This window comes from Bombina bombina, chromosome 5 (assembly GCF_027579735.1).
Source record: "Bombina bombina isolate aBomBom1 chromosome 5, aBomBom1.pri, whole genome shotgun sequence".
Lineage (NCBI taxonomy): Eukaryota > Metazoa > Chordata > Amphibia > Anura > Bombinatoridae > Bombina > Bombina bombina.
The window spans coordinates 501,521,906-501,549,446 of record NC_069503.1 but is presented as its reverse complement, the minus strand read 5'-3'; the positions used below and the strand labels follow the sequence as shown (position 1 = coordinate 501,549,446).

Here is a 27,541-nt window from a genome sequence, read left to right as displayed (position 1 = left end):
TAGGGTAGAAACTGCTCCCTCCACCTTAGGGACCGTTTGCCATAAGTCCCGTGTAGCGGCATCTATTGGAAACATTTTCTTAAAAATAGGAGGGGGAGAGAACGGTACACCTGGTCTATCCCATTCCTTAGTAATAATTTCTGAAAACCTTTTAGGGATTGGAAAAACATCAGTGTAAACAGGCACTGCATAATATTTATCCAATCTACACAATTTCTCTGGCACTATAATGCTGTCACAGTCATCTCACAGTCATCCAGAGTAGCTAAAACCTCCCTGAGCAACACGCGGAGGTGTTCAAGCTTAAATTTAAATGTAGACATATCAGAATCAGGTTGAAGCATCTTCCCTGAGTCAGAAAAATCACCCACAGAAAGAAGCTCTAGAAAAATTTAAACTGCACATACCTCATAGCAGGAGACCCTGCACGCCATTCCCCCAGCTGAAGTTACCTCATCTCTTCAGTTATGTGTGAGAACAGCAATGGATCTTAGTTACAACCTGCTAAGATCATCAAAAACCACAGGCAGACTCTTCAACTTTCTGCCTGAGGCTAAAACAGTACAACTCCGGTACCTTTTGAAAATAATAAACTTTTGATTGAAGATAAACTACATAAACCACATCTCTCTAGCTACTTCCTATCTTGTTGAGAGCTGCAAGAGAATGACTAGTAGTGGCAGTTAGGGGAGGAGCTATATAGACAGCTCTGCTGTGGGTGATCCTCTTGCAGCTTCCTGTTGGGAAAGAGAATATCCCACAAGTAATGGATGATCCGTGGACTGGATACACCTTACAAGAGAAAACAAAACTTTCCAAGATAAAAGCTTAATATCTATGGAATGTAAAGGTTCAAACGGAACCCCTTGCTGAACTGAAAGAACTAAATTCAGACTCCATGGCGGAGCCACAGATCTATAGACAGGCATGATTCTGACTAAAGCCTGACTAAACGTTTGAACGTCTGGTACCTCTGCCACACGTTTGTGAAAAAGAATAGACAAAGCAGATATCTGTCCCCTTAAGGAACTAGCTGATAATCCTTTCTCCAATCCGTCTTGGAGAAAGGACAAAATTCTGGGAATCCTAACCTTACTCCATGAATAACCCTTGGATTCGCGCCAAAAAAGATATTTTCGCCAAATCTTATGGCAGATTTCCTGGTGACAGGCTTTCTAGCCTGAATCAGGGTATCAATAACCGACTCAGAGAAACCACGCTTTGATAGAATTAGGCGTTCAATCTCCAAGCAGTCAGACGCAGAGAAATTAGATTTGGATGTTTGAAAGGACCTTGTATTAGAAGGTCCTGCCTCATTGGTAGTGTCCATGGTGGCACAGATGACATGTCCACTAGGTCTGCATACCAGGTCCTGCGTGGCCACGCAGGCGCTATTAGAATCACTGAAGCCCTCTCCTGCTTGATTCTGGCAACCAGACGAGGGAGGAGAGGAAACGGTGGAAAAACATAGGCCAGATTGAAGGACCAAGGCGCTGCTAGAGCATCTATCAGCACCGCCTGGGGATCCTGGGACCTGGACCCTTAAAGAGGAAGTTTGGTGTTCTGACGGGACGCCATCAGATCTAATTCTGGAGTGCCCCATAGCTGAGTCAGCTGGGCAAATACCTCCGGGTGGAGTTCCCACTCCCCCGGGTGAAAAGTCTGACGACTTAGAAAATCCGCCTCCCAGTTGTCTACTCCTGGGATGTGAAATGCAGAGAGATGACAAGAGTGATCCTCCGCCCATCTGATTATTTTGGTTACTTCCATCATTGCTAGGGAACTCCTTGTCTCGCCTTGATGATTGACGTAAGCTACAGTCGTGATGTTGTCTGACTGAAATCTGATGAATTTGGCCGCAGCTAGCTGAGGCCATGCCTGAAGCGTGTTGAATATCGCCCTCAGTTCCTGAATGTTTATCGGGAGAAGAGCTTCTTCCCGGGACCATAAGCCCTGAGCTTTCAGGGAGTCCCAGACTGCACCCCACCCTAACAGACTGGCATTGGTCGTTACAATGATCCATTCTGGTCTGCGGAAACATGTTCCCTGAGACAGATGATCCTGAGACAACCACCAGAGAAGAGAATCTCTGGTCCCCTGGTCCAACTGTATTTGAGGAGACAAATCTGCATAATCCCCATTCCACTGTTTGAGCATGTATAGTTGCAGTGGTCTGAGGTGTATCCATGCAAAAGTGACTATGTCCATTGCCGCTACCATTAGTCCGATTGTCTCCATGCACTGAGCTACAGATGGCCGAGGAATGGAATGAAGAGCTCGGCAAGTAGTTAACAGTTTTAACTTTCTGACCTCCGTCAGAAATATTTTCATTTCTACCGAGTCTATTAGGGTTCCTAGGAATGGAACTCTTGTGAGGGGGGAGAGAGAACTCTTTTTGGATGTTCACCTTCCACCCGTGAGACCTCAGAAAGGCCACTACAATTTCCGTGTGAGACTTGGCTCTTTGAAAAGTCGACGCCTGAATTAAGATGTCGTCTAGATAAGGCGCCACTGCTATGCCCCACGGTCTTAGTGCCCTAGCACCTTTGTGAAAATTCTGGGAGCAGTGGCCAACCCGAAAGGAAGAGCCACAAACTGATAATGCTTGTCCAGAAAGGCGAACCTGAGAAACTGGTGATCTTTGTGGATAGGGTTGTGCAGATACGCATCCTTTAGATCCACGGTAGTAATATATTGACCCTCCTGGATCATTGGTAAGATTGTCCGAATGGTCTCCATCTTGAATGATGGGACTCTGAGGAATTTGTTTAGAATTTTGAGATCCAGGATTGGTCTGAAAGTTCCTTCTTTTTTGGGAACCACAAACAGGTTTGAGTAAAACCCCAGCTCTTGTTCCGCAAATGGAACTGGGTGGATCACTCCCATTGTATGTAGGTCTTCTACACAGCGTAAGAACGCCTCTTTCTTTGTCATGTCTGTAGACAGACGAGAAATATGGAACCTTCCCCTTGGAGGGGAGTCCTTGAATTCTAAAAGATACCCCTGGGATACAATCTCTAAGGCCCAGGGATCGTGTACGTCTCTTGCCCAGGCCTGAGGGAAGAGAGAGAGTCTGCCCCCTACTAGATCCGGTCCCGGATCTGGGGCTACCCCATCATGCTGTCTTTTGTCAAGTATTTCAGTCAATGGAGTAGCTGTCTGAAAGGCTTCTTCCAGAGACTCAAACCAGAACGCCGCAGCAGCAGTGACAGGCGCAATGCATGCAAGGGGCAGCAGGAAAAAACCTTGTTGAATAAACATTTTCTTAAGGTAACCTTCTGATTTTAGATAGTGGAACGCTTTGCTAAAGTAGAAACTGCTCCCTCCACCTTAGGAACCGTCTGCCATAAGTCCTGTGTGGTGGCGTCTATTGGAAACATTTTTCTAAAAATAGGAGGGGGGGGGGGGGAAAACGGCACACCGGGTCTATCCCACTCCTTATTAATAATTTCTGTAAACCTTTTAGGAATTGGAAAAACATCAGTACACACCGGCACTGCATAGTATTTATCCAGTCTACATAATTTCTCTGGCACTGCAATTGTGTCACAGTCATTCAGAGCAGCTAATACCTCCCCAAGCAATACACGGAGGTTCTCAAGCTTAAATTTAAAATTAGAAATATCTGAATCAGGTTTCCCCGAATCAGAAATGTCACCCACAGACTGAAGCTCTCCTTCCTCAGCTTCTGCATATTGTGACGCAGTATCAGACATGGGCCTTAAAGGAACACTCAAGTCAAAATTAAACTTCAAGATTCAGATACAGCATGCAATTTTAAACAACTTTCCAATGTACTTCAATTAACAAAATGTGCACAGTCTTTTTATATTTACACTTTTTGAGTGACAAACTCCTACTGAGCATGTGCAAGAATTCACTGCATATACGTATATGCATTTATGATTGGCTGATGGCTGTCACATGGTACAGGGGGAGTGGAAATAGACAGAACTTTGCAATTTATTTAACAAAAATCTACTACTCATTTGAAGTTCAGACTAAGTGCTATTGCATTGTCTTCTTATCATGCATTTGTTGATTATGCAAATCTACTGTATTGACTGGTCCTTTAAAGCATCTGCGTGCTCTGTATTACGTCTAACCCCAGAGCTATCGCGCTTTCCTCTGAATTTAGGCAGTCTGGCTAATACCGCTGACAGGGTATTATCCATGATTGCCGCCACGTCCTGCAAAGTAATCGCTATTGGTGTCTTTGATGCACTTGGCGCCATCTTAGCGTGAATCCCTTGAGCGGGAGTCAAAGGGTCCAACACGTGGGGAGAGTTAATCGGCATAACTTCCCCCTCGTCAGAATCCTCTGGTGATAATTCTTTTAAAGATAGCAGCTGATCTTTATTGTTTAAAGTGAAATCAATACATTTAGTACACATTCTCCTATGGGGTTCCACCATGGCTTTTAAACATAATGAACAAGGAGTTTCCTCTATGTCAGACATGTTTATACAGACTAGCAATGAGACTAGCAACTTGATTTAAAGTGTTTTCCAAGCTTAACAAGCAATATAAAAAAACGTTACTGTGCCTTTAAGAGAAACAAATTTTGCCAAAATTTGAAATAACAGTGAAAAAAGGCAGTTAAAATAACGAAATTTTTACAGTGTATGTAACAAGTTAGCAGAGCATTGCACCCACTTGCAAATGGATGATTAACCCCTTAATACAAAAAACAGATTAACAAAACGAAAAATACGTTTTTAAACAGTCATAACAACTGCCACAGCTCCACTGTGGCTTTACCTTCCTCAATACACGACTTTTGAAGCCTTTTGAGCCCTTCAGAGATGTCCTATAGCATGCAGGGGACTGCTGAGGGAAGCTGAATGTCTCTGTCTGTAATTTTAACTTCGCAAAAAAGTGCTAAAATAGGCCCCTCCCACTCATATTACAACAGTGGAAAGCCTCAGGAAACTGTTTCTAGGCAAAAATCAAGCCAGCCATGTGGAAAAAACTAGGCCCCAATAAGTTTTATCACCAAAGCATATATAAAAACGATTAAACATGCCAGCAAACGTTTTATATTGCACATTAATCCGAGTATATACCTCTGATAGCAAGCCTGATACTAGTCGCTATTAAATCACTGTATTTAGGCTTAACTTACATTAATCCGGTATCAGCAGCATTTTCTAGCAATTCCATCCCTAGAAAAACGTAAAACTGCACATACCTTATTGCAGGGTAACCTGTACGCTATTCTCCCTCTGAAGTTACCTCATTCCTCAGACATATGTGAGAACAGCAGTGGATTTTAGTTACTTCTGCTAAGATCATAGAAAACGCAGGCAGATTCTTCTTCTAAATGCTGCCTGAGATAAAATAGTACAACTCCGGTACCATTTCAAAACAATAAACTCTTGATTGAAGAAAAAACTAACTATATTACACCACTTTCCTCTTATTACCTCCAGCTATGTTGAGAGTTGCAAGAGAATGACTGGATATGGCAGTGAGGGGAGGAGCTATATAGCAGCTCTGCTGTGGGTGATCCTCTTGCAACTTCCTGTTGGGAAGGAGAATATCCCACAAGTAATGGATGATCCGTGGACTGGATACACCTTACAAGAGAAAAGAGAATTGGATGGTGCACCAACATTAAAAAGTAAATGCTTTATTTGTAATCCTTTAAAACATGGAAGAATTAAAAAGGTAACAGGTTGGTATTGTCCTGACAGGAGTCAGCTCATACAGCTGACATGTTTCGGCTAGTTGCCGTTATCAAAGCTGCTAAGTTGCGTGGGCATGGCCCCGCCCTTAAAAACAGAGTAGTAGACTCCTATTGGGCAATAGCATAGAGCACTGTTTAACATGTTCAGTGCACATTAACCTTTAAGTGATTAATATTGAATTTAGAATAATGTGGATCTTATAAACATGGTACTCATGTGCTCCTGAACACTCCCTATTTAGCCGAGTGGATAATTAGTCACCTAACTTAATAAACTCTATATTAAGCTAAATTGTTACATGTTGCTAAGAGCTGTTCCCTGTGGTAAATACCTTTGTGGGATAGTGTGTACTGTTAATCCTCCCTAATCTAATGTTTGGTTATAGCTGCCTGGACTATGCATATATTGAGTGTGGCATTTCCTTTATGTTTTTGTTGTGCAGTACTAATAGACTTGATACATTTTGCTGCACTTAAAGGGACAGTCTAGGCCAAAATAAACTTTCATGATTCAGATAGAGCATGTAATTTTAAACAATTTTCCAATTTACTTTTATCACCAATTTTGCTTTGTTCCTTTGGTATTCTTAGTTGAAAGCTTAACCTAGGAGGTTCATATGCTAATTTCTTAGACCTTGAAGCCCACCTCTTTCAGATTGCATTTTAACAGTTTTTCACCACTAGAGGGTGTTAGTTCACGTATTTCATATAGATAACACTGTGCTTGTGCACAAGAAGTTATCTGGGAGCAGGCACTGATTGGCTAGACTGCAAGTCTGTCAAAAGAACTGAAAAAAGGGGCAGTTTGCAGAGGCTTAGATACAAGATAATCACAGAGGTTAAAAGTATATTATTATAAATGTGTTAGTTATGCAAAACTGGGAAATGGGTAATAAAGGGATTATCTATCTTTTAAAACAATAACAATTCTGGTGTAGACTGTCCCTTTAACAGGATGTCACACTTCAACTAAAATAGTCATGAATCCTGCTACGCTGGACAACAAATACAATTTGTATAGCTAAATAGAGACACCCATAGCGTGAAATATCCTGCAGATTCTGCCTAATCTATAATGTAGGTGTAAGCCGAATATTCGGAATTGTAAGTACAGTACACACTATCCCACAAAAGGTATTTACCACAGGGAACAGCTCTTAGCAACATGCAACAATTTAGCTTAATATAGAGTTTATTAAGTTAGGTGACTAATTATGTGCTCCTGAACACTCCCTATTTAGCCGAGTGGATGAGTACCATGTTTATAAGACTAGACAGATCCACATTATTCTAAATTCAATATGAATCACTTAAGGGTTAATGTGCACTGAACATGTTAAACAGTGCTCTATGCTATTGCCCAATAGGAGTCTACTACTCTGTTTTTAAGGGCGGGGCCATGCCTACGCAACTTAGCAGCTTTGATAATGGCAACTAGCCGAAACATGTCAGCTGTATGAGCTGACTCCTGTCAGGACAATACCAACCTGTTACCTTTTTAATTCTTCCATGTTTTAAAGAATTACAAATAAAGCATTTACTTTTTAACGTTGGTGCTCCATCCAATTTTCTTTTTTTTGCTGATTCACATTGACCAACGGATGTAGAGCACAGCACCACAGAGTTTTCTCCTACGAGGTCCCTGGAAGCCCTCACTCGACATACTGCACATTGGATTGGTCCGCACAGAGGTGAGGGGGAAGTTGTGGTCATATGTGCTGTCTGGGATCTCCAGGTTTACGTATGGGGACATTTGTCAGCCGGGTCTGATACATAGATAACCTGTATTAATGAACAGCACTGAACAGCTGTGTACCAGACTATAGTCACACACTTGTTTCATGCTTTTGCGAGGGTTTACTTTCCTTGTAAGTCTTACACAGGCTCATTGGTCAGGCCTTTTTACCCTCACAGTTAGTGTGGATAACAAATGATTGTGACACTTTTCATAGCAGTGAACATTTGACTGAGAATCTATTGTTTGGGCTGATTATCACTTAGTGAATAAGGGACCATGGATAACAGGGTGGAGTCTAATGGAGGATCTGCAACTAGTGTGATTTTTTTATTCTTTGCGAAATGCAAGTGAAAGACATGACTGCACAGTGTTAGCTGAAAATGTCTTCACACTGGACAGAACATAACAAACTCACTACTCTATTTGAAGAGATGGAATACCTCATGAATAAAGAGAATATAAGTGGGACATTTGGACTATGGAAAATTATTTAAAGCTCAAACTTATACCTAGGGGGCTTAGAATTAATAAGTATCCTACATTCACTACGGATGACAGGGCATTTATTAATGAATGGAATGATACCCTCTCTGATTGTTCCTGGAATCTTATGCGATTATTGATCATATATAAGAATAAGCAGGTCCAGGAAATTACAATTAAGATTACCCAAGTACAAGATGAACTGAACAGACGGTGTGATAATGTTGATTTTGCCCGATTTGATAAATTGTTACAAGATGCTGTGGCAGAGGCCAAGAATGTGTTGCTAGAAATCAAACATTCAAAATACATAAGGGACCAAAGTGATTTTAACAACAATACAGTCTATGTCTGGAATAGAAAGGAGAGAACATAGAAGTATAGAGAGTACAATCACACCTCAGGTTCCAACAACAGGGGTAGAGGGTTCGGGGCAGACGCAGGGGAGAGGCAGACAACAAAGGAGAAAGTCACTCAGAAAGTGAAGCAGAAACATCATCAGGAGGTGATAGTTTGGCCTCAGGAGAGGAGGATACACCTCCTTTTGATCCCAATACACAGGATTAGATCTGCCCTGCCATTGCATATGAATGAGGAGGTAAGGCCAAAAGAGAAATCTAATGACTTACCACATCCTATTCTGAAGAATGCACAACCTACATCCAGATATGTCGCACAGACACAGGAGAGAGAGTATTCAAGAGAGATACCCAACACAATGGAGAATGTAGAACTGAATCAGGTTTTTTCTCTCCCCCCCCCCCCCCCCCGCAAAGAGATGGGGTGGAGAAGATCAAAGGGGAACAAACAAAGGGGGTTATGCGCTCAGGAGAAATCAGAGGTAAACGAGGTATCAGTGATAAATCTATCCTCTTATGAATTGAATACCGTGGAAACTAAGATTTTAAGTCTGGGGTTGGGATTCATCCCAACAAGCAAATTTAATTTGTTTAATACCTTAATAGACGTAAATAGGTTTGTGCGAAAGATTACCCTGAGAAAGCATTTTTCCAACAATGCTGAAGAGCACGGTGCCGCTGATGATATACAACAGGGCCCAGGCGAATGTAGGGCCATTGTGTCTGTAGATGACTGGGAATTTCAAGACCTTTGTGGTCTTTCAAACTTGGAGTCATTGGATATGTCCAGTGAAGAAAATTCGGTCACTATTCTCAAAAAAATTCCAAAATTTAAGAGTCCTAGATTTTACCCTATACATACTAGGTGACCCATCATTGAGAGGTTCCATAATAGGGTTGAAGCAGATCTGAGTAAGATTTATCACTCAGAAACAAGGAGTAAACAAAATCTCACTGTAGGGGAAAGAGATGCACTTGCGAAATTGAGAAACACCTCAATCGTGATCAGGGCTGCGGACAAAGGTGGGTCTGTGGTGGTGCTAAACAGATTTGACTTCATCAATGAAGCATATAGACAGCTACATAACACCAAGGATTATAGGGTTCTGAATTCAGCCCCCACTGGTCTTTTTAAAAGGAAGCTTGAAAGCTTAATAGATGATGGCATGGAAGCTGGCTACATTGATGAAGAAACTGCCAATTATTTATTGGTAAGTAAGCCCATGACCCCTATTTTCAATCAATTGCCGAAAGTCCACAAGTCACTTGACAATGTGGTTGGCAGACCCATTGTGAGTGGCATTGGCTCGTTCCTGGAGCATACTTCGGAGTGGCTGGATCAGATATTGCAGCCAATGGTTCCTGAGTTGTGGAGCTTTGTGAGAGACACGATGCATGTCTTAAAGCTTCTTGAAAATATTGAGTGGAAGAGAGACTACATCTGGCTTACAGTAGATGTGAAAGCACTCTACTCCTCCATTCCACATGCCAAAGGCTTACTTGCTCTCTCTTATTTTCTCAACAAATACCATGGATAAGATAGAGACTATTGTGAGTTTGTTATCCAAATGGCCGAATTCCTGTTGTCACACAACTACTTTGAGTTTGAGGGGGTGTACTACCTCCAGACATGTGGGACTGCGATGGGGGCCAAGTTTGCCCCCTCGTACGCCAACCTCTACATGGGTTGGTGGGAAAAGGACCACATCTATGGAGGTGGAAACCCCCTCAGCTCAAAGATAGTGTTTTATAGGAGGTTCATTGACGACCTCCTATTTATATGGAAGGGTGATGAGATTGAACTCACCACCTTCGTGGGTTCACTGAACAACAATGACCTTGGTTTGGGCTTTACCTTTGAATTCAGTTCTACTAACATTAACTATCTGGATGTTACACTTTGGGGAGTGGCTGGTAAGAAAATTCGGACCACAGCATACAGGAAACCTATATTAGGTAATACACTGTTGCACTCTAAGAGCTGTCACCCCAAAAGTGTTTTCAAGGGCATTGTCAAGGGACAATTCACCCGTTTGAAACGGAATTGCTCTATGAATTCCGACTTTGAGAATGAAGCAATGCAACTATCAAAGAGGTTGCAGGATAGGGGTTACCCCAAAGATCAGGTGGGTCGGGCCCTGGAAGAGGTCAGACAAATGGATAGAAACAATCTCCTGTGTCCCAAGGTAAAAAATACCAAGAAAGTGGGTAGCACTAGGGATGACCTCTTCTTCGTAATGGACCATTCGGAACAATACACGCAGATTTGTGATGTAATCAGAAAGCATTTACCCATGCTGACGAGGGCTTGGCGGACCTGTATACCAGGTCTTGCCATTTCTCATACAGGCGCAATAAAACAATAGGCAACTTAGTGGCACCCACGAAAATCAGTAAAAGTAAAGAACAAGAGTCATCCTGGCTTACACAAAAAGGGATGTTCAAATGCCACAATAGGGAGTGCGTTGCCTGTGAAAAGGTCCAGTCAGGGAGTCAGTTTAGCTCATCAGTCACAGGGGAGGTGTTCACAAAAAATATGTGTTTGAATTGCAGATCAACATATACTATATACCTCGCCTCTTGTGAGAGATGCAAAAAGCAATACGTAGGCCTCACCACAAGGGAGGTCAGGTCTTAGGGAGCACCTCTCTAATATCAGGATTGGAAAAGCAAGCACACCCTTGGTCCACCATTTTGCTAATACTCACGGGAAGAGTGCAGATACTTTCCGTTGGACGTGTATAGAGTACTTACTCCGCCAAGAGGGGGTGATAGAGATAAGCTGTTAGCTAAACGTGAGATCTTTTGGATCTTCACATTAAAAACAAGACACCCCCAAGGTCTTAATTCTATGTATGACCTAATTAATTATTGGGAGTAGTAGGCTGGAACAAGTAACAAATCATTTTATATACTTTTTCCTATTCTCCTCATGCTCTTCCACTCCTTACACTACCATACAGTGAGATTTAGTGCAAAGACTCCTTGGTACCCCTCTGAATATCCATATATATTTTTTGTAAATATTTTTTGAACATTTTTGAATATCTTTGGTGATGGATACCTAGTATCAGTTCAACTGATTGATACTTTTTCATAAGCTTGGGTCCACATAAGGGTACACTCCAACAGTTAACATTAAAAGCCCTCATTAGTATTTATGAACTAGTTTAATTCTGTGAGCAGTTATTTTGGTTATTTTTCTAAACATAAATAAGCAGTCAATGTGTCCAGTTTACTGCCAGTTTATTGCCCCATCAATTGTTCTCTCAAAATTTGCTCCTGCAGCTCCCTTTGTTTGGATTAGTTACACTGCCACAACATTAGTGAGTAACCTCATGGCATAGGTAAATACCTTAAGTAATTACACAATACTTACAACTCCGAATATTCGGCTTACACCTACATTATAGATTAGGCAGAATCTGCAGGATATTTCACGCTATGGGTGTCTCTATTTAGCTATACAAATTGTATTTGTTGTCCAGCGTAGCAGGATTCATGACTATTTTAGTTGAATTGTGACATCCTGTTAAGTGCAGCAAAATTTATCAAGTCTATTAGTACTGCACAACAAAAACATAAAGGAAATGCCACACTCAATATATGCATAGTCCAGGCAGCTATAACCAAACATTAGATTAGGGAGGATTAACAGTACACACTATCCCACAAAGGTATTTACCACAGGGAACAGCTCTTAGCAACATGTAACAATTTAGCTTAATATAGAGTTTATTAAGTTAGGTGACTAATTATCCACTCTGCTAAATAGGGAGTGTTCAGGAGCACATGAGTACCATGTTTATAAGAACCACATTATTCTAAATTCAATATGAATCACTTAAGGGTTAATGTGCACTGAACATGTTAAACAGTGCTCTATGCTATTGCCCAATAGGAGTCTACTACTCTGTCTTTAAGGGCGGGGCCATGCCCACGCAACTTAGCAGCTTTGATAACGGCAACTAGCCGAAACATGTCAGCTGTATGAGCTGACTCCTGTCAGGACAATACCAACCTGTTACCTTTTTAATTCTTCCATGTTTTAAAGGATTACAAATAAAGCATTTACTTTTTAACGTTGGTGCACCATCCAATTCTCTTTTTTTTGCTGATTCTGTCGAGACGCCATCAGATCCAACTCCGGTTTGCCCCATCGAAGAATCAGAGAGGCAAATACCTCCGGATGGAGTTCCCACTCCCCCGGATGAAAAGCCTGACGGCTTAAGCAATCCGCTTCACAGTTGTCCACTCCTGGGATATAGATTGCTGACAGATAACAAGAGTGGGTCTCCACCCATTGAATTATCTTGGATACTTCTGACATCGCTAAGGAACTCCTCGTTCCTCCCTGATGATTGATGTAAGCCACAGTCGTGATGTTGTCCGACTGGAACCTGATGAATTTAGTCGAAGCCAACTGAGGCCACGCCTGAAGAGCATTGAATATTACTCTCAATTCCAGAATGTTGATTGGAAGTAGAGCCTCCAACTGAGTCTATACACCCTGAGCTCTCAGGGAATTCCAGACTGCACCCCAGCCTAGAAGACTGGCGTCCGTTGTCACTATCACCCATGAGGGTCTGCGGAAACACGTCCCCTGGGACAGATGATCCGGCAACAACCACCAAAGAAGGGAGTTTCTGGTCTCTTGATCCAGATTTATCAGAGGAGAGAAATTTGTATAGTCCCCATTCCACTGACCGAGCATGCACAGTTGCAGTGGCCTGAGATGAAACCGAGCAAATGGAATGATGTCCATTGCTGCCACCATCAATCCAATTACCTCCATACAATGGGCCACTGATGGCCAAGGATTGGACTGAAGGGTTCAACAAGTATTTAAAATTTTTGACTTTCTGACCTCCGTCAGAAAAATCTTCATTGCTACAGAATCTATCAGCGTTCCCAGGAAGGGAACCCTTGTCTGAGGGATTAGTGAATTCTTTTCTAGATTCACTTTCCAACCGTGAGTTCTCAGAAAGGATAACACTGTCTGTATGAGACTTTGTTAGATGATAAGTCGATGCCTAAATCAAGATATCGTCCAGATAAGGCGCCACTGCTATTCCCTGCGGCCTGAGAACAGCCAGAAGGGACCCTAGAACCTTTGTGAAGATCCTGGGTGCTGTGGCCAACCCAAAAGGAAGAGCCACGAACTGAAAATGTTTATCCAGAAAGGCAAACCTTAGGTATTGATGATGATCCTTGTGAATAGGAATATGAAGGTATGCATCCTTCAAGTCCACGGTAGTCCTATATTGACCCTCCTGGATCAATGGTAGAATTGTTTGAATAGTCTCCATTTTGAAGGATGGGACTCTGAGAAACTTGTTTAGATTCTTGAGATCTAAAATGGGTCTGAAAGTTCCCTCTTTTTTGGGAACCACAAAGAGATTCGAGTAAAACCCCTGCCCCTGTTCCAATATTGGAACGGGACGAATTACTCCCATAGTAGAGAGGTCTTTTATACAATTTAAGAACGCCTCTCTTTTTATCTGGTCTACAGACAATCTTGAAAGAAGAAATCTCCCCCTTGGGAGAAATCCCTTGAATTCCAGTTGATACCCGTGGGTCACAATTTCCAGTGCCCAGGGGGTCCTGAACATCTCTTGCCCAAGCCTGTGCAAAGAGAGACAGTCTGCCCCCTACTAGATCTGGTCCTGGATCGAGGACCGCCCCTTCATGCTGTCTTGGTAGCAGCAGTGGGCTTTTTGGGTTGCTTACCCTTGTTCCAAGCCTGGTTGGGTCTCCAGACAGACTTGGCCTGAGCAAAATGAAGAAGAGGGTACTCCTGTAAAGTTCAGAAAGGAACGAAAATTATTTTGTTTACCCCTATTCTTAACAGACTTATCGTGAGGTAGAGCATGACCTTTACCTCCAGTAAAGTCAGAAATGATTTCCTTCAGCTCAGGCCCGAATAGGGTCTTACCCTTGAAAGGAATAGCCAAGAGCTATGACTTAGATGACACATCAGCAGATCACGATTTTAACCATAACGCTCTTCGCGCTTAAATGGCAAATCCTGCATTTTTAGCTGCCAATTTAGCAATTTGAAAGGCGGCATCTTTGACAAAAGAATTAGCTAGCTTGAGAGCCTTAATTATATCTAAAATATCCTCTAAGGGGGTCTCAACTTTAAGAGACTCTTCCAAGGCATCAAACCAGAAAGCCGCTGCAGTAGTCACTGGAACAATGCAGGCTGTTGGTTGTAAAAGGAAACCCTGATGAATAAATAACTTCTTTAGAAGACCCTCTAATTTTTTATCCATGGGGTCTTTGAAGGCACAACTGTCCTCAATAGGAATAGTTGTACGTTTAGCCAGGGTAGATATAGCTCCCTCCACCTTAGGGACAGTCTGCCAAGAGTCCTGAATGGTGTCTGAAATGGGATACAGTTTCTTAAAATTAGGAGGGGGAGAAAATGGTATACCCAGTCTATCCCACTCCTTCTTAATAATCTCCGAAATTCTCTTAGGAACCGGAAAAACATCAGTGTAAGTGGATACTTCTAGATATTTGTCCATTTTACACAATTTCTCTGGTTGAACCATAATAGGGTCACAGTCATCCAGAATCGCCAATACTTACCGAAGTAACAGGCGAAAGTGTTCTAGCTTAAATTTAAAGGACATAACGTCCGAATCTGTCTGGGGTAACATACTTCCAGGGTCCGAAAGTTCTCCCTCAGACAAAATTTCCCTGACCCCCAACTCAGATCCCTGTGAGGGCACATCAGAAATAGCCAACAAAGCATCAGAGGACTCAGTATTCACATTAATTCCTGTCCTACTGCGTTTACCCTGTAACACTGGTAACTTAGATAATACCTCTGTAAGGGTAGTCGACATAACTGCAGCCATATCCTGCAGAGTAAAAGAATTAGACGCATTTGAGGAACTCGGCGTTGCTTGCGTGGGCGTTAATGGTTGTGACACTTGGGGAGAATTAGATGGCATATCCTGATTCTCTTCAGACTGAGAATCATCCTTAGGCACACTTTCTTTACATAAAATATGCTTTTTACATTGTAAGGCCCTTTCAGTACAAGAGGTACACAAAGTAAGAGGGGGTTCCACAATGGCTTCTAAACAAATAGAACACTGAGATTCCTCAAGTTCAGACATGTTAAAACAGACTAGCAATAGCCACAATAGTTAAAAAAAAAAATGTACTGCGCCTTTAGGAAATAAATAAAAAACAATTTTTTCAAACTGCCCTAAAAACGTTCCTATCGCTAAAAACAATTGTAAATAACAGTTTAATTTTTCCAAAAATTATTGCACCCTATGAGCAAAAGTGAAATCACCCTTTAAGGAGACATTTTTATTCAAAAAAATATACTTAAATAATGAAAACAGCCCCTGCACCTCCGCCTACCTGCCCTCAGGGTACTAACATTAGACTCGACAACGATCTGGTGACTGGAAAATAACTTTAGGCCCCATCGGAGCTGATGCCTGCTGCTTCCTAGTGAGAGGAAACTGCACGTCTGAGCGCGCGAAATAGGCCCTGCCCATCATGGACGTCGCATCTACAAACTGACTAACCGCATGGGAAGCGGTTTGAATAAAGCCATGTGGTCCCCAGTACATACGATCTCAAAACATAAAACTGCAGCCCTGAATAATAAAAATACATAAGTTAAGATGCCTCTCCCAGTGTCAAGCCCCAATATAAATATTGCCAAAGTAAATAACAATATGTATAGAAACAAATAGGCCTTTCAGTAACACCATCAGTTTCATATAGGTCTACTGCTTACCCCTTCCCTTGCAGGGAAACAAATGTCAGCCAATGCTGATATAACAAGTCTCCTCAGAAATAAAAGACTGAACATACCTCAATGTTGCTTAAAGCATGACACCGTTCTCCACACTGAAGATTTTTCTTGCACTACCTTCAGAAACTCTGTGGGAACCAGAATGGATCTTAGTAACATCTGCTAAGATCATCAACCTCAGGGCAGAAACATTTCTTCATTCCTTAACCATTTCTCCCTGAGGAAAATAGTACTCACCGGTATCATTTTAAAATAAAAAACTTCCTGATTAAAGAATCTAAAACTAACGCCTCACTTTACCTCTTCCTATTACTATCACAGGCAAAGAGAATGACTGGGGGCGGAGAGGAGGGAGGAGCTATATATACAGCTCTGCTGTGGTGCTCTTTGCCACTTCCTGATAGCAGGAGGATAAATCCCACAAGTAAGGATGAAATCCGTGGACTCGTAATATCTTGTAGAAGAAATATATATATATGGTAAATAAAAACAAAAAAAACTGAGAACTATAATAAGGTGACATCTAAGGCGCATGATCCCTTGCTAGTCCTTGGATAAGCATACAGATGCTTACATTTGGTCTATAATAGGATAGGGCTACCAAAGACACAGAGGTAACAGTTTCATTTTTTTTTTACAGAGATACTAAGGTGATATATTTTCTTTTAAGCCTTTTACAGATCTGCTGCATCACTTTTAAATGATTCAGCATTTGGATATTACTTCTCTTTAAATGTACAACTCCTTAAGATCTAATACAGAATTAAAGGAACACTCAAGTCAAAATAAACTTATGATTCAGAAAGAGCATGGAATTTTAAGTTATCAAATTGTGCAGTCTTTTTATATTCACACTTTCTGGGCAACAAGCCCCTACTGAGCATGTGCAGAAGCTCACAGGGTATATGTATACTAGTCTGTGATTGTCTGAGGTCGGTCACATGATACAAGGGGCCAGAAAATGGGAGAAAAAAATCTACTGCTTATTTGAAATTCAGATTAAGTGCGGTTGCATTGTCTTTTTATTATGTACTTGTTAATTGTGTAATTCTACTGCATTGAGTGGTCCTTTAAGCAACATTGCCAACACATCTAAAAGTTTAGATAAAGGTTTCATGGTGAAATGTATTACTAAGAAAATGTCCAGAACTGCGCAAGAAAGGTCAGATGCAGACACCATTATGGTATTTAAAATAACCCTCTCCTGCATAAATAGGGATGGGCGAATGTTATCGACATTCGGATTTGTAATTCAAATTTCGGTACCAATATTCATTTGAATTCAGAAATTTGCATATTCGCCCATCCCTAATGGGCAGTAGGCTTTTTATTAATTTATGTATGCAGCAATGTCTTACTTTCATTGTGATATTCCAGCATTTCTATAGATTTAATACACCACTAACACTTTACAGTCCATGAAAACTGAAATACCAGAGTTGCTAGATTAAAAAGGTATTTTTAAGAAGAAAAAACAACAACAAAACCCCCACTTCTTTCTGTAGTGAAACTTGCAGCTTTAAAAACTAACTTTATTCTTTAAGCTTATTTTTAAAGAAAAAAAAAAAAAAAGGTACAATTTATAAAGAGGGTGTTTGAGTGTAAATATAAAATATTTACACTTTATTTATAGTAATTAACCTATGAGATGGTGCCAAAAGCAAAACAAGTTGAAATCGTCACATTTTACCCCCCAAAATATATAAACACACACAGGTTCCACTTCCAACATTTAAAGGTGACAAGAAACCCAAATATTTTCTATCATGATTTGGAAAGAACGTACAATTTTAAAACAAATTTCCTTATTATTACTTCTATTATCAAATCTGCTTCGTTCTCTTGTTATTCTTTGCTGAAGGAACAGCATTGCACTACTGCAGCTAGTTGAACACATCTTGTTAGCCAATCACAAGATACAAACGTGTGCAGGCACCAGTAAGTAGCTAGCTCCCTTTAGTGTAAGAAATGTGCATATTCTTTTTCAACAAGGGATACCAAGAGAATGAAGCACATTTGAAAATTGAAGTGAATTTAGAAGTGTGCTAAATGCTCTATCTGAATCATGCAAGTTTAAATTATGACTTTCCTATCCCTTTAAATAGAGGAGGGAGATAGAGATATTCCTTTCACCTGGACCATGTAAATTTTAGTCCCCTTAGTGACTTAGCATTAAGTGCGATTGCTATGACACTGAGACTTAGGAACGCACGCACGCACCCTCCACTGCTGTATTCAGTCTGGTAACTATTCTCCTAAACCAAGTAAGCAGAACATTAAAGGGATATGACACCCAAAACGTTCTGGGTAGCGCTGGCTGATTGGTGGCTAAATGTAGCCAATAAATCGGCAAGCACTACCCACGAGGATGCTGAACCAAAAATGGTCCGTCTCTTAAGCTTACATTCCTGCTTTTTCAAATAAACATTTCAAGAGAACAAAAAAAAAAATAGGAGTAAATTAGAAAGTTACATGCTCTGAATCATGAAAGAAAACATTTGAGTTTCATATCCCTTTAAGATGCAGGGACACAAAAATGCAAGCATTGAAAGTTGCAAATGCTACATCTTCACAGCCATTCATTTTTACCTGGGCTGATGTAACGGAGAAATGTTTCATGTAGACATTTTGTCCAGTGCTTGAACATCTGTATATAAAACAAAACATACACACAGAAAACAAAATGAGTGTAAGAAACTAGACAACCTGATGCTCTAAATGCACCCAGTGTACAAAGTACAGAGTTAAAGTTGCCTTTCCCATATTTAAGCCAAATATTGTGCACAATAGATAACCAAACAGATTGCAATCTGATTAGCTTCCCATGATCAGACAGTGAGAGCAGTCTGCACTCTACACTCACTGTCCGTCAACACTTCAGCCAAATTTAAAATGTGTTCATGGTTACCATACTAGAAATTATAATAATAAACATTATACATAACATACATATCATATACAGAATAAACATACTAAATAATATGATACAGAACATACTAGATATACATAATACGTAACATATTATACAGAATAAACATACTAAATATAAATAATAAATTATACAAATATTGTACAATAGATAACCAGATTGCAATCTGATTAGCTTCCCATGATCAGACAGTGAGAGCAGTCCACACACTAAACTCACTGTCCGTGAACACTTCAGCCGACACAGAATTTAAAATGTGTTCATGGTTACCATACTAGAAATTATAATAAAAAACATTATACATAGGGTGACCATATTGCCTCTTTAAAAAGGGACACATATGAAAAATACATATGTCAGGGTTCTTATACAAAAAATTTATTTAAACAGCCCTGAAAACAGCCCTGACATATGTATTTTTCATATGCGTCCCTTTTTAAAGTGACAATATGGTCACCCTAATTATGCATAACATACATATCATATACAGAATAAACATACTAAATATAATAATAAATATGATACAGAACATACTACATATACATAATACATAACATATTATACAGAATAAAGATATTAATATACATAATACATTATACAAAATATAGTACAATAGATAACCAAACAAACAAATTGCAATCTGATTAGCTTCCCATGATCAGACAGTGAGAGCAGTCTGCACTCTACACTTACTGTCCATGAACACTTCAGCAGACACAGAATTTAAATGTGTGCATGGTTACCATACTACACATAACATAAAAACTATGCATAACAACAATATACATAATTATTCACAAAAATATTGCATAAACACTGTTAAAAAAAGCCAATACTTAAATATTTTTTCTTTCCATGATCACAGGCAGTAAGAACAGTCTGCTCCTGCGTTCTGTGAACACTTCAGCATGTGCAGAATGCAACGTGTACTTTAAACTTACCAAAGTGGCGTTCTGATCATGTCTGAGGATTGACGAATCTGGTTGAATCCGTGGTATGCTTGAATGGTGTAGGCACAAACAAATGTAAAACTCACCAACACGATCGCTTTACGTAACAATCCCAACAAAGTCTCATCTTGTGGAGCAAAATGACGTAGCAGATCTTGAGCAGCAGATGTGTCCTTTTCATGCAGCAAACAGTAGCTTGACAGGATAACCTCGAGCAAATGTTCATGGGAGATGTACAGGAGACAAAGAAAAAAAAAATGAGAAAGGCAACAGTAGCTCCAGTCTGTCCTTACCAACTTGCTGCCTGGATGTGAGCTTTTTGTCAACATTCTACACCTCATCTCAGCTGCCAGTAGTGATTGCACAGACGCAGTTATTCAGCAGACACAGTTGAAGAGCGCTTTTTGTACTTTATGGCCTCTCTCGTCACATTGCTAGATCTGTTGAGAGGAAACAAAGAGTAATATGTTTTTTTTTGTTATTCCTAAAAGGCAAGAACCGAGAAGGGGGGGCTGAAGTGTGCTTCACGCACTGCATGATAAACAACAAAATACTATGATCATCCATGTACAGAGCAACACTTTTTCCCCAATATCTGTCTAAAAGGTCATGGAAAGAAAGTATTTTCTATCTTTTTCTGTGGCTATTCACATCTGTTTCACAATGCTGTATATATTAACATAACAAAAGTGACACAGAAAGAAAAATAAATTACAACACATAAGAAAATACAGTAATGTTTAAACTTGAACATGGTTTTAAAATGTAGCTCTAGGATACTTGACTTATAAATTAAACATTCATGATTCAGCAACAGTATATAATTATAAACAACTTTCAAGTCAGGGGAAAGGAGCCCAAGAATGTGCACGTAAAATGCAAAGTCTGTGAAAAGAACTGAAATAAGTGGGCAGGCTGCAGAGGCTTAGATACAAGGCAATCCAAGGTGAAAGGCAGGGGCATATTATGGCCTAGGCAAACAAGGCCTGGGCCTAGGGCGGAAGATTTGGGGTAGGCGAAAAGTGCGGCATTGTTCCCTACTAAACAGCGCTGGGCAGGGTTTTTTGGGGGTAATTTTTATTGAGCACCGCATTGTGTAATCAGTGGCAAGCTTACCGCTGCACTGCCACTTCAGTTTATTGTCAGTGCTGGCCAGTCTACCCTATCCCCTGTCTCTAAAAGCTTGCATCACATGCAGTACACTGAGCGCTACAGCATGTGGGCTTTTAGAGAACTGGGGTGAACGTCAGCATGAGGGGGCGTGTTAATCAGTCAACTCGAAAGAGATGAAGAGAGGGATATACTACAGGGGAAGCAGTGGTGGCATGGCAATACTTACTGACCCACAGGTAAGATTGGCCACTCAATGTACTCAATAACAGTGGTAGCTGAGGTATCGCTGAAACTTGTGCAGGGAAAACAACTTTGAGGGTGACGGTTGGGGCAGCGAGCGTGTGTTCAATTTTACTTTTCTTAGATGCTTTGATTGCTGCGCACAGTAACCTGCACACGGGTGATCAAAGCATCTAAGAAACAAACAAAAGACTATTCTTTGTGGAATCACAAATGTAGGAGGCAGGGGCAGCCTAAAGTGTAAACTTCCATGTGAGGCAGCAGCAGGTCTCTGGTCCACATGAGCAGATCCCATCCCATTAGTGTTAGAGACAGATTCTAACACAGCAGGTAGATCATTTATCTCCTTCACTTTTAGTTTTTCTATTGACAAGTTCCCTTGTAGAAGTAGAACAGACAGTAGTAGTTTTGACTTCCCCATCCAGGGACTTGCAGCCAACCAACAGCATAATTTGCTTACAGAGATGCAATAGGATTCTCTAAATATAGGTTTCTGATTAATGCAGGTGGATCTCCTTTTTAACCTTTTCACTGTGTGCCCTATTCCAATTTTGTCAGCATTACTTTGTATGTACATGTGTGCATGTATCTGTATGTGTGTGAACCTTTATATATATGTATCTGTTTATGCATCCGTGTATGGATGTGTGTGCATGTATATCTGTTTGTGTGTGTAGCTTAGTGCATTGCACCTTTTTAAAAAATGTTAAATATTTTTAGTTCTACGTAGGAGCCCCACGCTGTAATTTCGCCTAGAGTCATGCAATTACTAGTGATTTTGTATTTTAATTTCACATGGTTACTTAGTACTGACTGTGTCCCTGCATATACAATAGTTTTTTATCACCCTGCATATGCATTCAGGTTTAAATCAACCCACCTGAGTGAATGCAATCCCTGGTAAAAAATCTACTTAAAAAGACATAAAAATAAGAAAAATGTTACACCCTGACCAAAAAAATATTATAGCTAAAAAAAAAAGCCTAAAACCTGGGGGGTGGGGGGGGGGGAATGAGGGGGCAGCAGATTTTTGAGTGCCTAGGGCAGCACAAAACCTAAATACGCCACTGGTGAAAGGTATATTTAATATAACAGTGTTGGTTATGCAAAAATCGGGGAATGGGTAATAAAGGGATTATCTATCTTTTTAAACAAAAATTCTGGTGTAGACTGTCCCTTTAACAATAGGATACCCCGAGAACTAAGCAAAATTGATAACAGAATTCAAATTGAAAAGTTGTTTAAAAATATCATGCTCTATCCAATCCATTTAAGTTTATTTTTTTACCACTGGCTGTTATGATCCCATGTGCAAGCAAGTACATTGAACATTTACATTAATAAAAAGCTGCCTAGGCTCTGAGATCAGGTCAATTTTGCTTAAGAAGCTAAAACTTTTTTTTTTTGGTTACTAAGATAAAAGTAGCTATATTGCCCCAGCACATATTTTATGCCCCTTTAAGAGACAAGATAGCTATACACTAGGACTAGCAACTGCTTTCCCTATTCCTTTAAGGATAAAAGTCTATTAAAATTAAAAGTACAGTCATACCACAAAAAAGACACTGCAAGGACGAGGGGACATTAGAGGTAAAATGACATTCATTTGTTAGAATATATCATTTTAAGACTAGTGACCCTGCAGCTACTGCTTGGGATCCCCAGAACAGTGCTGGTCCCATTCAGTAGAGCTTTCTGCTTGGGACCAGCAGTGTTCTGTGGATCTTCAGCAGGACAGCATTGTTAGTGTTAACAATTACATGCTCCATTGCTATTGTTTAGGATCTGCAAAGAGTTAAACACATTTAAAGTCGCACAGAGTACTACTAGTCCCAAGCAGTAGCACAACTCAGATGTTTAACTAGCGCTACCAATTGGGACCAGCACTGCTATGCTGGTCCGAAGAAGTACTTCTACTCTGCGTTTACCTCTTTGCAGGTTAAACACACAGTAATGCAGGGTCGCTAGTCTTAAAAAGCCATGTTCTAACAAATTAGAGCATGTAATGGTTTGACTGTTATCACCAATTATACTATGATAATATATGTGCAACAAAAATGATCTACTGTTATACAAGAAACACAGCTCAAATACTATGAATTGAATGTATTTTACAACAATTTAACTTACCTTTTTAACAAAGGAGGCACAGAAACATTTCTTTTGACAATGAACTAGATACTGTTGTGTTGGCTGTATGTCAACTGGTGCTGTAGATCTGTTAACTTTAGCATCACCTGCAGATTAGAAAACTAAACTATTTAATGTAAGAAACAGGACATTGTGATAGATTTGCCTTGCCTATAGTTAATACTCAAGCAGAAAATCAGAGAACAATTAGAAGAAAGAACCTTTAATATGAACATAAAGTCTTAAGGTCTATATTCTGGGCTGTACAATATATAAGGAGATTTATAGGTTTAAGTTGTTGGTTATATGACCAAATGCTCCAAAACTACAGCCTAACAGTCGCTCCATATCATAATTTCATAAATGCAACACAAATAAAAACAGCATTAGAAGGGAAAGAAGAGTAAGATAAACCAAGAGGTCTCAGTGGAATGGTATAAAAGCATCAGTAATTGGGTTAGTAAAGAGTTGGTAATTATAGGCAGTGACAGAGGAATAATAAATGCAACAGAATAGAGTTTACCATGAATGTTAGCTGTGCATTTTCTGGGTTGGGCTTGCATGGGACCTATGTCATTTTTTAAGCTGTTGTGTAAAAAGGTTAATGGAAATATATAATTTTCATTAAAATAGATATATTTAGGGATTATTATATCTTAACTGCATGTCTAAAGGCTTCAGAGACCATTTACAATCCACCATAGCCTTACAGCTGTACTCATGGGCACTGGGAGAAGGTGCGGACTGCTCCAAGTGTTCACAAGCACAGCTGACACCATGACAGAGTTCACAGCAACATCTACCAATGACCATGATGGGTTTTAACAGTACTTTAATAGGAGAAAATGCATTAGGCTATCTTTTTTTGTAATATAGACTATAATGTCAGAAACTTTACAATGAAAAATAGGGGGAAAAAGGGAAAATGCCATATTAGAGGCAATAAAATTAATTTTAAAATGTCATGCTCATAGGCGTCAAGATACCATTAACAATCCACCATAGCTTTACAGCTGTATCCATGGGCACAGGGAGCAGGCGCGCACTGCTCCACATGTCCATAAAAACTGCTGCCACCATGGGCAGAGAGCTCACTGTAACATCTGCCAGTGATCATGCTGGGTCTAACAGGACAGAAGAAAGTAAATTATGCTGTTAAGCAGCCATTGAAAATAGGAGGAAATAAAATACCATGCTAGAGGCAGTAACTAATTTTAGACTAGTCACATGTCCAGAGGCTTCATAAAACAGTTTATGCCCCACCATAGCTTTACAGCTGTAGTCACAGGCACCAGGAGCAGGTGCGGACTGCTCTTAGTGTCCGCAAACTACAGCTGCCACCATGTGCAGAGAGCTCACTATAACATCTGCTAGTGACCATATTGGGGCTATCTGGAGAGAATAATGGAAGTGGAGGGCCCTCTAGTGGGGCTGTAACAAAATTAAGGGATAACTGAGTTGAAGTCTAGAGGGTACTAGGTGATACAGTGTTGCAAGTGTGGGGGTGGGTGTTTCTGCTTACCTTTATAGGTCCTGGCTGCAGTTTATCCGGCCCTCTTTTGTTCCTGGATCCAGACTTCAAAGGAGTTTTTTCCCCGCCCGCCCCTCGATGAAGAGGTGGCAGCTCATAGCGGTAAAGTTAGGGTTTACCCTGGCGTGAGTAGGTTTATGTGAACTAGCATTTTAAAACCAGGTTTTAATTGTAGCCTTCCACCTGTTCAGGCGTGTTTTATGACTCGCTTGAGGGGGTCGCCTTCCTAGGCTGGATGTTTTTATGCCTTCGCTGGCGGTCGGTCAGGGCCCAGAGAGCGGGCAGGGAGAGAGAAGAGTGATGCCCTAGGATGGGGGAGGCGACGCCCGCTAGGTGCCGAGTTGACCTAGGGGTTACTCCCCCCTACGAATCGTAGGACAAATAACTCTAATAGCGCTGCAAACACCGTTTAGGGCCCTGGCTGTCTGTCAGTAGGGGTTAGAATAGCTAGTTCATTGCCGTCATCAATTTTTGCTAAGAACTTTATACAGTTCTTTGTGTTATTATTAGTAAGTTGCCTAAGTTGGCATATTTAAATAGCCTAATCTAAAAGGTTTATTTATAATAAACGTGACCGGTCTTTAGTCCAAAACCTGTTGTTGTGTGTTTATTGGTTTATCATTTCTAGGGTACATAAGACGAATAAGGAAGTTTATCTCTTAAGTAAATAATGCTGTTAAGCAGCCTTTGAAAATATAGGGAAATGAAATGCCATGCTAGAGGCAGCAATTAATTATTTTTGACTATACATGTCCAGTGGCTTCAGAAACCGTTTACGCCTCACCATAGCTTTACAGCTGTAGTCACGGGCACTAGGAGCAGGTGCAGACTGCTCTTAGTGTCCGGAAACTACAGCTGCCACCATGTGCAGAGAGCTCACTGTAACATCTGCCAGTGACCATGTTGGGACTATCAGGAGGGAAGAAAGTAAATTATGCTGTTTAGCAGCCATTAAAAATAAGGGGGGGGGGGGAATAAAATGCCATGCTAGAGGCAGTAATTAATTTTAGGCTAGTTACATGTCCAAAGGCTTCAGAAACAGTTTACGCCCCACCATAGCTTTACAGCTGTAGTCACGGACACCAGGAGCAGGTGCGGACTGCTCTTAGTGTCCACAAACTACAGCTGCCACCATGTGCAGAGAGCTCACCGTAACATCTGCCAGTAACCATGTTGGGACTATCAGGAGGGAAGAAAGTAAATAATGCTTAAAAAGGGACACTGTACCCAAAAAAAATTTCTTTCATGATTCAGATTGAGCATGAAATTTTAAGCAACCTTCTAATTTACTCCTATTATCAAATTTTCTTCATTCTCTTGGTATCTTTATTTGAAATGCAAGAATGTAAGTTTAGATGCCGGCCCATTTTTGGTGAACAACCTGGGTTGTCCTTACTGAATTTTGACCTTCACTAGCCAAAACATTTATTAACTGAATAACTTCTGAAACTGGACAGGCAAGATGGCGGCAAGAACTTATCTCTAAACATAACCCAGCGCTGCTGGAGGTAAGCGGCCCAAAATGGAAACGGCAGCAGAGAGGCTCTCTGCTCAAGGAAATGCTACTGAGGGGTGTCGAGCACTTGTGACCCACCCACAAGGGGAAGGAGGGGCACCCCACGTGCACTTGGGGACGTCCACCCCTCTCACTTTCAGATCAGTCATCGCTCACCCCTTTTCGCCCTTTCCTACGCAACAGGGCCGCTACCTCCCGCCACAAGATAGCATGAAAATGATACACTTGCCGCCACCCTAACCAACCACAACCTGCTTATAGGCGGGTTACTATAGAATTCTTAATTTCAGCAATAAAGATATCTAGGGCTACGTTCTCTAGGTGAACCCTATCCCTCCTATAGTACTGAAGCTTGTCGGCCGTGATGGAATCGTGCTTGACAACGAATCCTCCCACCCCCGTGACGGTCTTGCCTACTGAGGCATTTATCTTTTTTTGCACCCTATAGGCTGCACTGTGACTAGCCATGCGTCGCCATTCCAGTCTGGGAATAATATTGGACCACCCTATCAACGTTTGGGATTCTAGTCCTTATCCATGCAATCCTGGCCTGCATGACCTTATCAATTCTAACACTGGAATGGCGCCCACATCGTTACCCCGAAGGTGGATGATCAATATGTGAGGCTTACCCCAGCGTACCAGGGCCTCAGATATAAGGGGGGGCTAACCTAGGGCAACACATATCCCATTCCCCCAACCATCTAACTGATGCCTTATGGGAAGGGAACCCCAGGGATTGACCTCCGGGCAGGGATAAGCAACGGATGCAAGCCCAATGCACATATGAGTGCCCCACGATCCACACTCTCTTGGCGCCTTTTGGTGCACCTGCAGTGACAAACAGTGTAAAAAACACAAACAAGGCAACTGAACTAATATTAAACAACTGGGCGAACATAACCCTGGTACCTATTAGAACGCCACCTACCCAAATGCCGAATATCTTCCGCCGAGGAGCCTGTCAGCGCAGCATTAGTTGCGGCCCCTATGCGAAAGGAGTGGGAAGCTATCCTAGTGACATCTAAACCTGCTACCGCTGCCGCCTTTGTTAAGACCTTGCGGAACTGGTAGATG

The 27,541-nt window shown here is 41.0% G+C and overlaps 1 long non-coding RNA gene across 1 annotated transcript in view; it reads right to left on the bottom strand.

Annotated features, from left to right (window-relative positions):
- The window catches only part of LOC128659397 (uncharacterized), an 81,332-nt gene that overhangs the window by 9,836 nt on the left and 43,955 nt on the right, over positions 1–27,541 (bottom strand). The window contains exons 4-6 of the long non-coding RNA XR_008402360.1: positions 23,418–23,524; positions 20,228–20,374; positions 18,645–18,702 (exon numbers count right to left, since the gene is read on the bottom strand). This is a non-coding gene — a long non-coding RNA (uncharacterized LOC128659397). The remainder of the gene's footprint in view (positions 1–18,644; positions 18,703–20,227; positions 20,375–23,417; positions 23,525–27,541) is intronic.